Source organism: Pinus tabuliformis, chromosome X (genome assembly GCF_031772625.1).
Source record: "Pinus tabuliformis cultivar Carrire ecotype Pingquan chromosome X, CPIR1, whole genome shotgun sequence".
NCBI lineage: Eukaryota > Viridiplantae > Streptophyta > Pinopsida > Pinales > Pinaceae > Pinus > Pinus tabuliformis.
In genome coordinates, this window is record NC_142308.1 from 773,286,115 (window position 1) to 773,300,963 (window position 14,849).

The following is a 14,849-nucleotide window of genomic DNA, read 5'->3' on the forward strand; positions in this document are numbered from 1 at the left end:
GAACCGAACGTTGTGGGCCCTTTGCTTTCTTATTGGGAACTCCCCCTGAACAACTCCCAGAACGCTTAAGACTTCTCGACTTGCGACTTCCCGAATTGCCATTGAAATGAGAATGGATTCTCAAAGCAAACCTTCTCTGGAAATGTGTATTCCTAAAGTGAAAAGATATGTCTCTGTCTCAAGTGGTATGATTAGGCATCCGGTATATGAAAGTGAATTTGAAAGGCCTAGATGGTATGAATTTTCATTTATGCTTTTTGGAGCTTATTGTACACTTAATGAAATGGCTGGTATACTTCCTTCCAAATCCTAACTCAATTGGCCGGCTGGTAGGACTCCTCAACTTGCTGTAATAGGGTAAGTGATCCAGATCAGTTCATTAGGGCAGTTATGAATAAGTTACTTAGGTAGGGCAGTTATGAATAGCTAAGATGTATATAATATAAGTAGGTATTCGTGTGCGTGAACAATGTCCTTCCTTATTCATATTTCATCCTTATTCATATGCTCATATATGCTCATATTATGAGGTGCCTACCTATGTGCGAGGAATACTCTTCTTCCTAGCCTCCTCCTTATAGTCCTTCCTAGTCTCCTGCTCCCTCCTCCTATAGTCCTTCCTAGTCTCCTGCTCTACTGCCGCTTACTTATAATGCCATCCTGATCCGATCATCCTGCATCCGATAATGCCATCCCATAATGAGGGGTATAGTTAGTAACCCCTTGAGTAGTAACCCGGTCTAACCCTTGATTAGGCGGAACTAACCAATGAGGCTACACTCTCTCTCTGTTGTGCCTGACCCTGCTGACCCTTCTGCTTGTCCTGCTGACCCTGCTGCTGCCCTGTCCCCGCCCTATCCCTGTGCTCGGATCCCGAACGTTGGGACTATCTCTCCTATCCGGACCGTTCCTCTCAAATCCTCTCCTATCCGAACCGGACTATGCTTGCTCGACTATCGGGAACTAACCCTTCACTCTCCCCGTAACTAACCCTTAAGACTTCCCGTTCCGAGTTTGGAGGTTGGAAATAGGAATGAGTCCGAGATGATAACTGAGCCTGTAAGATGGCTGAAGTACGTTCAAAGGTATGTCTATGGTGAAAGTGGGGTAATGATAGATCCGGGTGCAAAAAGTTCATTTTCTAGGGAATATATGGCATGAATTTCGAATCTGTGCTTTGGACTCCTCCAGTTGCTAAGTAATAGGTAAGTGATGCGGGTAATAGGTAAGGTAATAGGTAAGTGATCCAGACCTGCTAACCAACCCAATAAGCCCAGCCAGCCGTTGAACCCACCCACCCGATGGGAAGGTAGGACCGGCCTTTCTTTGTTTCTTGAACCCGTTTCCTTTGCCTTTCACTTGTGTCGTGTTGTTAACCATGCATTAATAGCTATGCCCGGTCTACTTGACTGAATTTGGTAAGAGCTATGCCCGTCGATTAATAGCTATGCCGGGTATTGGTTGGATTGCTAAATAGATGGATAGATCGATATATAGATAGATCCACAGATACAGAGATAGATCTCGAGATAAATGGATTCAATAATATATTCTATCTGAGCATATGCCACTTGTAAATATAAGTCAAACTCCAAGTCTGCTGGGTAAGTCTTATTAAATATAGATTAGGAGGGGTAACCAGCTAACTAACTCCAATGGAGATATGGGGGACCTAATTCAAGAGCTACCGAATTCCCTGAACTTAGCTCTGATAGCTCCCCGAACCAGAGCCCAGAATCAGGCCAGGTCACTTTCTCCAAACCCAAACCCCACTAAATCATGAGCCATTATTAATAAGCAGCACACCAACGAACTTATACCTAAACCCGAATGAAAGATGAGGAAGGGTGAGAATGAATGGGTTAAAGATTGGGGCACACACTTGGCCTTCGGCCTCGAGAACAAACTGGCTCCACCCATTCCGATGCTCCACCCAGAAAATAGATTAAGATTTCATCAGGTGAAATAAAGCATATAATAAGGTAGATCGGGTAGATCCGGGTAAAGGTGTTGGATAAAGATCCAGGTATTCTAGTTGGGTGTTGGTGTTATTAGCTCTCATAGCTGCCCGAACTTAGCTCTGCTCTAATAGCTAGCTCCCCAAACCAACTAATTTCATCAGGGAGATGCTTGGTCGACTAGCAAGATCCGGGGATGAGAGCCACTCCCCAAACCAACTAATGTCATTAGGGAGATCGGGGTCAAGTTCGAAGAGAGAAATCTGGGGAACTCCTTGCCCCCCGGAGGGACAAGCGGCTTCGCACCTTTGAACAGGTGAACTCAAGGGATGCACTCTTCTAGTGTTGACTCAGGGTACCCGAATGAGAGCGGAACTAACCCCCATGAAACATAAAAAGAGGATAACCCCAAGGGGATGTCCTGGTATAATATTGAACTGGAAATTGAAATGTCAACCGAAATTGTCACTTCTCACCTAATGGGGAGAAAGTTGAAAGGTGTGTGTGGTGGGATTCCTAAAAGGGTGTCAGTTATTTTGTTGGGTAAAGATGCCAAGATGTCGAATCTGGCCTTTTAGCTGCAATATATGGCCTGAAAGAGAAAGAAACCTACCCCCGTCCCCCGTACCTGGTTCGACTATTGGGCAATAGCCCCTTGACCCCGTATATGAGTGGTACCCAGTTGGATGCATTAGCTGGGCAGCTTGGTTAGCCAAACACCTTCATACAGATGCATGCATAGGTAAGGAAGAAAGGAAGTTTGTCTTTACCTAAACTACCACATGCTCATATATAACTAACTACCACCATTTCATCGGGCTATCAATTAGGAGGGGCAGTCACTTACTCATTGTCTTGGTTGGCATTCATTATATACGTAATTACGTCATTCGAGATATGTCATTTTGCGCATCCCCCAAATGGCCAAATTAGGCTATTTCTTAGGTCTACGCAGGTTCCCTTCCCCAGCTTGGGCGTGTCAAGTAGCCGTAAAACGCATGCAAATGGCCTTTAAAACTAAATTCCACTCTCGATGCATGCCTCTGGAAAACTACCGCAACATAGGCTAGCCTATGAGCTTGCTATCGAGTCTTGTACACCCGAAGCAAGGATGCATAAGCATGCACGACTGATAAGGAGAGGTACGTTAGTGACTCGACCAACGGGAGAGGTACGTTAGTGACTCGACCAACGGGAGAGGTACGTTAGTGACTCGACTGATAGGGAGAGGAACCCGCTTGCTTGATGTTAGGAGGGCAAGGAATGTATATCGCTTGTCTGTAATCAGACAAGGAACTGACTGAACCTAAACTACCACATGCTCATATATAACTACCACCATAACAAGGAGTCGTAAGGCCGCTCGACCATAAGGTCCGTCAGGGTGCGTAAGTACGCTCGACTAATAAGGCCGCCATCGGCTCAACTGATAAGGACCGGCAACGGGGCTCGACCATAAGCCGCCCCACCCAATAAGTAAATTGAAACTTTAGTTGCTCGACCATAAGGGAGAGGAGAGGATGCTACAGCAGGCTTGACCATAAGGTCCGGCAGGGTGAGGTAACGAATGCTCGACTAAAAGTCCGCCATCGCTCGACTGTTAAGGAGAGGGAGAGGTGTCGTTAGGCCGCTCGACCATAAGGGAGAGGGAGAGGGAGAGGAGGTACCCATGCTACCATGTCGTATCTAGCAACCAAGCTACTTACGGAGGAGGCTTATCCGCCTTCTTAGAATGTTTATCCCTACGGCGCTGCTCCCTTCTAGGTAAGGTTCTCCTTACCTTTCACCTTTCAGGACCTTACTGCCTGAAAGGACCAACCCAACCCTTCTCACTCTTTGGGGGGAATAAATCATAGTACCTTTCCCTTCTAAAGAAGGGCAGGACCTTACCGCCCGCCTGAAATCTATTCCCGAACCTACCTCAATTTCACCCGGTAAGTAAGCTAACTTTCGATCGATATTTCCCCACAAAACTGAGCTGAGTTATTGGCATTGGCACTAGCATTAGCCCCTGTTTGATTCGTTATTATTAGCAAGCAAAATTGAGCTATCCGGATCAATCACGGACGGATGTCACGAAGCTCCCTTCTACCTACTCCTTTTTTGTGACAGGGATGCTCCTCCCATGCTACTGCTGAAGAACCAAATTCATGTCACTCTTCGATTGATTTTTCGTCGATTCATTCACACACACATTTCTTTATTTATTGTAGGGGCTGACTGCCGGCTGGAAGCTGTATGAGCGGTAACGTCCACGTACGGCTCTGTGAGAAGGTGGACGGAAATGGCCTTGTTGTACCCTACTCTCGTCTTCGATGGGGTCTGCTCCTTCTTTTCTAGGGGAGTATGCCAATATGATCTTAATGAGGTGCGGAGCTTTGCATCTGACATTCGTTGGGCCTCTGCCTGCGGGAGCCAGCGTCCCCGGGCCTTATCTGACTGAGCAGAGCTCTTTGAGGGGAATAAATCAAGGTGCCGTAAGGCCTAAAGACCATAAGGAACGTAGTCGCTCGACCATAAGGATGCTACAGCAGGCTCGACTGATAAGGCCGCCATCACCGGCAGGATGCGTAAGCATGCTCGACTGGCCGCCATCGGCTCGACTGTTTTTTTTACTTATTTGGGGGAGCCAATAAGTAAATTGAAACTTTAGTTGCTCGACCATAAGGTCCGTCAGGGGCTCGACTGATAAGGAGAGGATGCTACAGCAGGCTCGACCACATTAACCCTTATCTAACGAACGAAGAAGTCATCTTTTCAGATCAATACTTCAGACAATAAGGCAGGCCTTTAAAGGAAGGATATATTATTTGATTCTGGGAATCTTGGTCTGGGGTAAATCCTGGAGTAGGTAAGGTCCCCGGCCTTATCCGGTCCTGAAAGGCCGGCCTTACTGGGTTGGTCCTGACTGCGCCGGTCAACCCAGGAGCAGTAAGGCAGGTAAGGTCCTGTGCCGGCCGGTCTTACGCTAAATCAGAACCTTTCAGTTTGAGGGGAAGAAAATAGTATCCTGACTGTGCTGGCCCTAGATTGATTCCCTCAAGGGTTGCTTCGCAGAGCTAGCGAAAAGAAGAACCAGGACCTTTTTTTGCAGTAAACCCCTCCGGGCGATCCGGAGAAGACTAGTGGTAGGTGGTCCCGCGAAGCTTTCGGAGAAGGGTAGCCTAGTGTGTAAGCACAGCAATGAAGGCGAACCCTCGGACGACCAATCTAAGATTAGGGGGGAGATCCCAAGTAGTGGTGACCTTGTAACTCTTCCACCTATGCATGTACCGAATGCTCATACGGGGAAGTGCACTCCTGGGTCTGGAACCAGGGAGGGTTGCTCCGATAAAGACTTTCCCGTCCACTCAAGGGGGTGCGAACACACCTGCGCGGATTGCAGGTGACGGTGACAAGAATGGCGGGGAAGTGAAAAGTACCCGACGACATCCAGGGATGAATGTAGACCCATCGGACAGGGATAATCATTCCGGTCCCGGGGGAGGATACTCACTCATTTATTATGAAGTGGTAGAACCAGTGGCCCTATCACTGGCAGGAGGCGAAGCGCACCCACCCATTGACTGCCTGCTGCTATTGCGAAAACAAGGTGCCGTAAGGCCGCTCGACCATAAGCCCCCCCACCCAATAAGTAAATTGAAAGGATTGCTCACTCATTCATATGGGTGAGGAAGGATGGCTTGCTCGACAATAGGTTCTTTATTGCTCACCCATCAAGGGTGAGGAGGGCAAGGAAGGAACTAGTCTCTTGAAAAGGGAGAGGATGCGCAAGCAGGCTCGACCGCTAGCCCCCCCACCCAATAAGTAAATTGAACTTTTCCATTAAGGTTGGGCCATTGGGACCTACTACTCTGTTGATAAGGTTCCAAAACCGCATGGAGCGATACTACAACTGCACTCTATGAAGAGGTTCCACACACAACCGCTGGAGCAATACTACGCTCAGATGAGGTTCCACTACCGCACATAGGGTAGAGGGCACACTATCATCAGGTGAGGTGGTTAGGCCAATAGTGAGTCAGACATTCCGGGTGGAAACTTCTGGATGAAGGAAGATGGATTGATTTTGTCACCTTGCCATGAGTACCTCCGGGGGTGGGGTAAAGAGCCAATGGTTCAACCAACACGAAACGGAACTATGTTCCTATTCAACCTTACGGTACGGGAATGAAACCACTGAACCAACTGAACCAACTTATCAGTGTGCGCAGAAAGAAAGAGTGCAAAATGAAGGCTAAGAGCTATGGATCTGTAAAAGCAGAGCGCTAACAAAAGAAGGAACTGGTACGGGAATGATTAGAGCATAGCAGGCAGGAGAATAAAAGCATAGAGCGAGAGTTTCAAAAGCGAAAAGCTATAGGGTCAAGAGCAAAGAGCTAGAGTCTTATTGGAACTTTGGATATTATGACCTATAGAAAGAACCAGCTAAATAGATCCCAGTCTTGATGGATCATAAGGGTATCGGCTCATTTGGATAAATGGGGGGGCGTATGTAGATCTATCTATCTATCTGTTTTCTTGTTCTACCTGCTACGCTCTTTTTTATAATTAAGCTACGCTCTTATATTTGCCAACCCTACCTAGTTGCTATGCGCAATGCTCTTATCTGCCTGCTACGCTCTTATCATTTGCCACCACCTCTCTGGGCTCAAGGGGTATAACGATCAAAGCTCAAGGGTTGAAGCAAAAGGTCTAATTGAGGTATAATGGCCAACGCTTAGTAGCGGAATGCCGGTAGAATTGGTGCGTAATGGTTATCGGTATCTAACCAGAGCGTAGCAACACCCTCCCCTTTGTTGAAAAAAGTAGTAGTAGTAGAAGAAGGGAGGGGGAAGATCAGAGTCCCAGCACCAGCACCAGCAACACCAGACAATTGTGATCATGAAGCGATAAGGGGAGTTCGATCATGAAGCTTAAGCAATCAGGTTGTATTGATCATACTCTCGATCAGTAGTTGTGTCGATGCATCCCTCCTTCCTTGTTTCCTAACTGCCCCCGTCTTAATTCCTCCTCATTTTCCCGAAGGTGGGTAATAATCCTGTCTATGCATAAGAAGTGTATGAAGAAGATATTGCATAATCAATCAAAAGGTTCTGAAGGGAAAAGCAAAAAGTAGAAGAGAATGAAAGAAGAAGCCTGAACGCACAACTTGTTGGAACAGTAATTTGATGTCCAAAGGGAGGGGTAAGGATGACCTTGTTTCCACACGTTTGTTCCGCAATAGTCCAAGCTGGCTTGCCTTGCAATCTCTCCACAATAATGACTAGGGTTATGTTCTTCACTCCCAAATGGTTCCTTCGAAGAGCCTGCCTCTTCCTCGTGAAATTGTTGCCCCTGGTCCCCCGAATCGATGTTGAACCTAGTGCGATAAAGCAGCAATAAGTGCCCTAACCGTCCAGCTTCATGCAATAATCAATCCCAGCCACCTGCCTCCCACCCACATAAATAGAGGTATGTATGGGATTTCAACCTTCCAAATGTCGAATTCGAAGAGCGCTGCTTCGCACCTGCCTCGTCCGATCGATCAAGCAAGAAGTAAGACGACCAGTAAGCCATGCCCTAAAGCACTAATACTAGCCCCGCCTTCAACCATTTCTTTATTGCTTGATCCACAACTGGCCCATAATTGCCTAACTTGCTAACAACCCTCCCTCTCTGCCCAACTACTGTAAAGCTTCAAATGGTACCAACCTCAGGCTTGAAAGTCAATATTTCAAAGGCCATATTTGCACGCTGTTGACCCATCATTTCCATGTCATGTGGGTGCCCGCTGCCTCACTCTCAGACCCATCCAACTGAGTGATTCTTACATCCATCCAGCCAAGGAAAGACATCCCCCCAATAAGTAAATGAAGGCCATTTTAGCGTGTTTTCATCCCAATTGAAAACTGTCTCAGGAGTGCTCGTAAAGGGTTGCCCCTTTCTTCTAGGCTTTTGGTGAATGGTTCTTCGTCTATCCACTGTCTGTTGCATATTATCCTCAAATAGTGAATCAATGTATGTAACGCATCTTAATTCCTTCCATCCATTCGAGGTAGGAACCTACCTACCTGTGTTCTGTAGAGGTAAGCAATGTAGGAACGCCATCGTGTTCCGTAGTGGTAAATGAGGGTATGGGGGAGCTCAACTGCTTATTGTATTAAGGCCTGGATATCTTTGTACGAGGTACGGTGTTGTGACGATATCGTTAAGGGCGAGGTACGAGGTACGTGTGGCGAAGAACCTTAAATTTCACGTTTGTGAAACACTTCGTTTCAAGTCATAAGGCAAGCAGAATAACATATATAATAGCAGATTGGATTTCGAGAGCATAATTCAATATGCCCATAACAACATTGTCTGCTAAAGCGTAATTACGTATATACCGAATGAATGCATAATGACATATATAATGAGATTGATTTCAGTCACTAGAGATAGCATAAAGAGTAGTGTCGATAGCGTACAAGCACCAACCAAAAAGAAGAGATACGCTATTCTCGCCCGTCAACCAACTAGTCGATCTGCATGGCTTACCGAACAGCGGGTTTCGTTCCCGTCTCTCGCGCCGCACTGATCGAACCATAAGCGGTTCATTCTCCCAATCTTTTCGATAAGCCCGAAAAGTCCCAGATCAGATGGAAAAGCTAATCAAATGGCTATTCTATACGAAATATTGATTCCGGAGAAAGAAGTGGAGCAAGAAAACACAGAGACGAAAGGAGAATCTGACCTTCCTTCTTTTTTGGGGCAGAGATAACGTGGGCTCCCCGATCGCATGTATCTAGGTCCACGGGACCAAGAAGGTACCGAACCAATAGTTTTTGGGAGCCTTATATATATGCTTCAGGGGAGGAGCGCAAATGCTACTAGCTAAAATAATGAACTTCCTCTTGCTTGCTTTTCACCCGAGCCATTAAGAAATAGCTTATGATATAATCAATATGGACCCGGGAAGCATGCGAGGGAAGGAATATAGGGTAAATCCGTAAATATTGGTTCCGGTGGTCTTATTTTCCTTCCTGGTCCTTCAAGATAAGATTCCGGCTATGGGGGGGTGGGGAAGGAATAGTTGAAAAGAATAGTTGGCCATTTACTCCATCCATTAGGGTTGAGCCTCTTATTAAGTTTAGAACCAGAGTAGCCGCTTTAGCAGGCTGGCTGCTAGTATTCGAAATGCGATGGATAGACTACGCTTACCACTTTCCGTTCGTGTCTGCCAATGGTGAGCAATGAATTGGGGGGGATCACTTTCATTTTAAGGGGGGTTTGGTAGTTGCTCGATAGAGCTCCATAGCTTTGTACCTACCATCCTCCCATTCATAAGGTGTTGGTGCTCGCTAGAGCTGGCTAGGTTCGTACCTACCATCTCCCATTCGTACCTATAACAGATAGTTACTTAGGAAGGTGTTGTAGTTCGCTTGCCATCCTCCCATTAGACTAGAGCTGGCTAGGAAGGAAATGCAATGCAACGAAGGTGCTTTAGTTCGATAGGTCAGGGCTCTAGAGCTGGATATGAAAAATCCCGATTTCTTTTCTTATTCTTCGGATTGTCAGGATAGTCACTTTTATAGTGACCCTTTTTATGACACTAGTAACATTCTATCTTGGGTAGGTCTACCTTCCTTCTTGGCCCTTTAGACTTCTTGAAGGTTCCTTTCTTGTGATGAGCGGAGTAGGCATTTGAAACTTTCTCTTCTTTATTCTCTTTGTTGGTTACTAATGAAATTATCATTTCCTCTTGACTACATGCATTCCATAATTGCTCGAATGTAGGAGTTTCCTTCCAACTGTTGATCCCTAAAGCAAAGGCACTCCAAGAGGGTGGCAATCCCAATAGTGCAGCAATCACGAGCTCTTTTTCAGGTACTATCTCATCTATGGCTTGAAGATCATCTCTAATTCTAGCTATCCTTACAAAGAAGGAAGCCACAGTATCATCCTTTGTCATCTTCATGGTCCTTAGTTCATTCTTAAGACTTGCAACTTGACCAAGATTCTTGATGGTGAACAATTTTGATAAGGCTTCATACATCTCTTGAGTGGAGTCTATGTTGGAAATGTATGGGATAAGGTTATCCTTTATACCATCTACCATTAGGTTCATAGCCAATATTTCTAACTCTCTAAACTTAGCTTTTTCAACATCACTTGATTCCTCTATAGGCTTCTTTACTTTTCCTTTGACTAGATCCAGGACTTTATTCTTTTCAAGGATGAGATCTATCCTCTTCTTCCATGCCCTGTAATTGGATGCTCCTTCTAATTTGTTATCTCCCTTTATTGTGTTAGACATTGTTCTTGAATACAGTAAGCTTCTTTTCTTATATGATCCCCTTTGATGACCCCTTATTCAACTTCTTGAGATTCCTTATTCACCTTTCAATAGATCTTCAAGTTGCCTTTTTCTCTCTTCACGTTAGCTCTGATATCAAAAAGGCAAGAAGATTTTCTTTATCTTGATAATTACTTGTGATATTCTTATGTTCTTATTAACTTTCTTGTATTCTCCTTTTATCTTAGTTCATTAAGCAATTACCAAAACCATAGCACAAAGATCAAAGACACCAGATGTAGGCGGATAGCCAGTGCAAAACCCCAATCTAGGGGGAAACCTAGTCAACAATTCTTCCTTTAATAGTTTCACGAGATAATCCAAGACTTCTTGACCTAGACACAGACTTCCTCCAATCACCAAGTTAGCCCTTCCTTCTTCTGCAGATGATAACCTTCCAACAACAACTTCGACCTTGCATCAACAACTTCGACCTGGCAGCAGCAACTTCGACCGAGCAACAACTGAACTTCGACTTAGAAGCAGCACTTTGATCTTGAAGCAACACTTCGACCTTGAAGCAGTACTTCAACCTTGAAGCAATACTTCGACCTTTAAGCAGTACTTCGACCTTGAAATAGTACTTCGACCTAGAAGCAGCACTTCGACCTTGCATCAATAGCCCAGAAAACGCTTGAGAGAGAAAGATGCCCTAGAAACTTCAATCTTGCAATCCTTTTTCTTTTTCTTGCAACTTCGCACTTTTGTACTGCCTCTTCTTGGATATCGAACTTATATGTGAGTGTGTGTCTCCAAATGAATCGAACTGCACTGTATATATACCCTTTTTTGGAGTTTGAATTACCTTCATGTAGGACGACTTGAACAAGGGCCGACTTGGTGTGGAGGTGACAAATTACATATTTGACTCGAAAATAATTATTTTTACATGATTCAAAAGCCCAAGAAGGGTCTCATTAAATAGACAATGACTCTAATGACTCAATATAAATCCTAGAAGTCCTCAATGAGGACTTTGACCCAATGTTGCGAACATCGTGATCGGGATTAAATCGGCGAGGGAAAAAAATCGGAAAAAACGGGAAAAAAATCAGCATATACAAAAATCATTTTTTTTTCAATTTTTGTTAATATCTAAAGCATCTACAACATAAAATAAATGCATTGATACATAAATATGATAAAAGAACTAACATATAAGACGTGTGATATCATTTCTAGTGCTACATCACACATAACAGTGAATCATGTCCTCAATAGTAAGTCCTGAGTCCCAACTCAACCTCAAAATATCAACAAAAAATATAATAATGTATCTCATATCGCGAGTCATAATGTCATATACAATGAAATGAACCAAATAACTAATACTATTGATTTCCTTTGCCCCTCTTGTGAGAAAATGCAATAGCTTTCCCTCTAGATGTAGATAGCAGTGGACTCTGTTGTGCTCTAGAAGTTGAAGAACTAGGAGCTACAGGAGGTATACCACGTCCTCTATTGGTGACAGAGGTATCTTGGGTAGGTGGTGTCACTTCCTCCTCCTGTTGCTCCTCCTACTCCTCCTCTACCCCCTCCACTACCTCCTGCTCTAACCAATCAACGGCAGACTCCATGAGAGGCCTCTTGGCCTCAACCCTCCATGCAGCAGTGGTGTCAATCCCATCCAATGAGATGGCCTCCATATCAAGTGTCCTCTCAAGTTGTCTCACCCACAATCGAAGATTGTAGTAGACGTAGACCATGCCATTAATTGTTGGGACTCCAACCTCTACAAGGGTCATAAAATAATAATTATAAAAAATAATAATAATAATGAATTCAAAAAATTAATTGGAAATTTGGAATATTTTAAGTTTTAACCTATTGCGCTTCTTGGTGTTTATTTTTTCAAATACACTCTAGTTGCGCTCTCATCCTGAGGAGCTACATGTTTGGCTAAGGATTCGAATGGCAAGCCTTCGCATATTGGGTACTATGGCATCATAGCTTCTGGACCATGCATCTACAACAAAATTACAAATAAGATAAACATAAGAAAAAAATAAAATTTGAAAGTTGAAGCAAAATATGAAGTTATGAACTTGAAAAGGCGATGAAATTTGAAACAAACTTAAAAATACCTGGCATTTTAGTCTACCTATCAACCAGAGCCATATCAAAGCTAAATGTGCCACTTGCCAACCTGTATATCTCCATTTCTTTGGAGATTTCTGCACGTTCTACTGGAGATGGCACTATCCTCCAAACACAAGTGAAGAATCCATCCATGACCTCAGCATCAAATAAGAACCCACAGGGGTAAGCAAATGTGGGGTTCAGGTAGATCCTTGCAGCATGAATGGGACAATGGAATGTGTTGTTCCATCGTTCATCATTCACTTCCCATAGGAGGAGTTGTTTCTAAAACCTCTCATCTCCCTTATTATCATAGTAGGTCTGAATGAATTCTTTGGCCATGTCCATGGCCTCATACATGTAGCCCATTGCAGGCTTGTCACCATCAACTAATCGAAAAACCTTTACCAAAGGTTCAGTAATGTTGCACACCTCCTGCACTCCCGCCCAAAAGCTTTCCTGGTATGAAACTAATATGCATATGGCCTCTCCCTCTGGTTTGCGGCTAAATACCAAAGCACGCCACTGATCTGAAAGAAACATTCTCTTCACATCCCACATAGGATTCAAGAGGGATTGAAGAGATATGAAACTGGTGGCAAATTGTGTAATGGCGGGGCGCACCAACTCCTTCTTGTTGGTGAATGTTCTCCTCAATTGAAGCACAGATGCAATATTATATATAAATTTTGTAATGCTTTTTGATGAGTCAACAATATCTTTGACAAAATGAATTTTTCCTATGTCCTCCAACATCAAATCAATGCAATGTGCAGCACAAGGTGTCCAAAATAAAGTAGGATGCCTCTCCATAAGCATCTTGCCAGCAACAACATAATTTGCAGCATTGTCCGTTATGACTTGGACAACATGTTCTGGACCCACCTCCAAAATAAACACATCTAGCAAATCACATAATAATTTTGCATCTTTGATATGTGCAGATGCATCAACAGATTTCATAAACATTGTCCCCTTGGGACAATTAACCAAGAAGTTTATAAGGCTTCTACCCTTTTGATCGGTCCAACCATCTGACATCACAGTGCATCTTGTGTGTGCCCATGATGCCCTAAACTCCTCCAATCTCTTGGTGCAGTCAACCTTTTCATTTTGAAGAATGCGGCCTCTAAAGTCATCATAAGAAGGGACTTTGTACCCTGGGCCAACAATTGCAATAGCATCAGCAGCAGGCTGGAAAAATGGATTATTCCTTGCAACGCTGAAAGGAATATCACTCCAAAGAAGAAACTTGCCCAACAACTTGTCAGCTTCTTCTTTCTCCTTTTTTTTAATAATTGAAGAGATAGATGGTTGTGAACCAGACGTGGTTCTAGGAACAAAATATGATGAGGCAGCTACAGGGTTGGTTGTAGATACTGATGCTGAAGTAGAACCAGTGCCACTCTCATATTCACCTCCTAACACTCTATTCTCTGCTAGTTGACTCTTCAAAGCTGACTTGGACAGTTTGGTTTGCTCTATTTCTTCCAATCATCCGAGGGCTCTTCGGATAATTTCTAGATTTGTATTAGTGCAAGGCCCTACCTCATGTCCAGGGATTTCTGCAAGGTGATATTTCAATCTGTATACCCCCCTGTCATATGATGCTCGCACAACTTGCAACTCAAGTTTGATCTGTCAAACCCTCCATCAGGTTCATCAAATTCCCATAGAGAGTCCAATTTCCTTGGCATGTTTGTAACTTGGTTGAACTCTTGAGTTTTAATGTAAGATGAAGTTTGAAGTTGAACCTAGGGCACAAAAAGAATTGCAAGTTAAAAAAGTAAAAATAAAATTTACATACAACACATTAAATTTTTTACAACACAAAAAAAAACCTCCATTTTTTCTAAAATCTTTTGCTTTTGTCCTCCTCTGCCTTTGTATATGACTTCCTCTCCTCCTCAACTCTCAAACTTGCCCACTGTCTGAAAAAAATGACAAACAAAAACCAAAAATTGGCTTTAAAACTCGTTGTTTCCGCCACTCACGTTTATTACCAATCGGATCGCGATTATTTCGAAAAAATCGCGATTAAAAAAAAAACAACGATTAAATCAGCGAAGCAAAAAAATCGTGATGTTCACAACAATGCTTTGACCTAAAACATGATGACCCAACCATGAAACCCATGCTTTAATAAGTCATAATAATAATAATAATAATAAAATTATTTTTCTTTCTTTTGATAAATACATTTTATTATGACTCAAATACAATTATGAAGACAGAACCTAGTTACGTTCTTCAACAGGTGCTAGGGTGACTTGTGGCTCGTTATGGTGTTGGGGCATCTTTTTAGCTGACTGCTGATAAAACTAGGGCGTTGGGGCATCCTTCCAGTGGGAGCTGGAGAAGAATGTTTTTCTAGAGTTCTAGAAAGTTGTGGTTTTCTTTTCAGTTTGGCTTGAAGATTAAATAACTTATTAGAAAAGCATTCGATGGTTTTTGAACCGGAGGGGGGTTTCCACCTGAAAATCTTGTGTTTATTG

The 14,849-nt window shown here is 43.7% G+C and overlaps 1 protein-coding gene and 1 pseudogene across 2 annotated transcripts in view; both read right to left on the bottom strand.

The window, feature by feature from the left end:
- The window catches only part of LOC149142168 (HhH-GPD base excision DNA repair family protein), a 225,292-nt gene that overhangs the window by 203,491 nt on the left and 6,952 nt on the right, over positions 1-14,849 (bottom strand). The window lies entirely within an intron of this gene.
- Positions 3,958-5,564, bottom strand: LOC149142169 (uncharacterized; annotated as a pseudogene).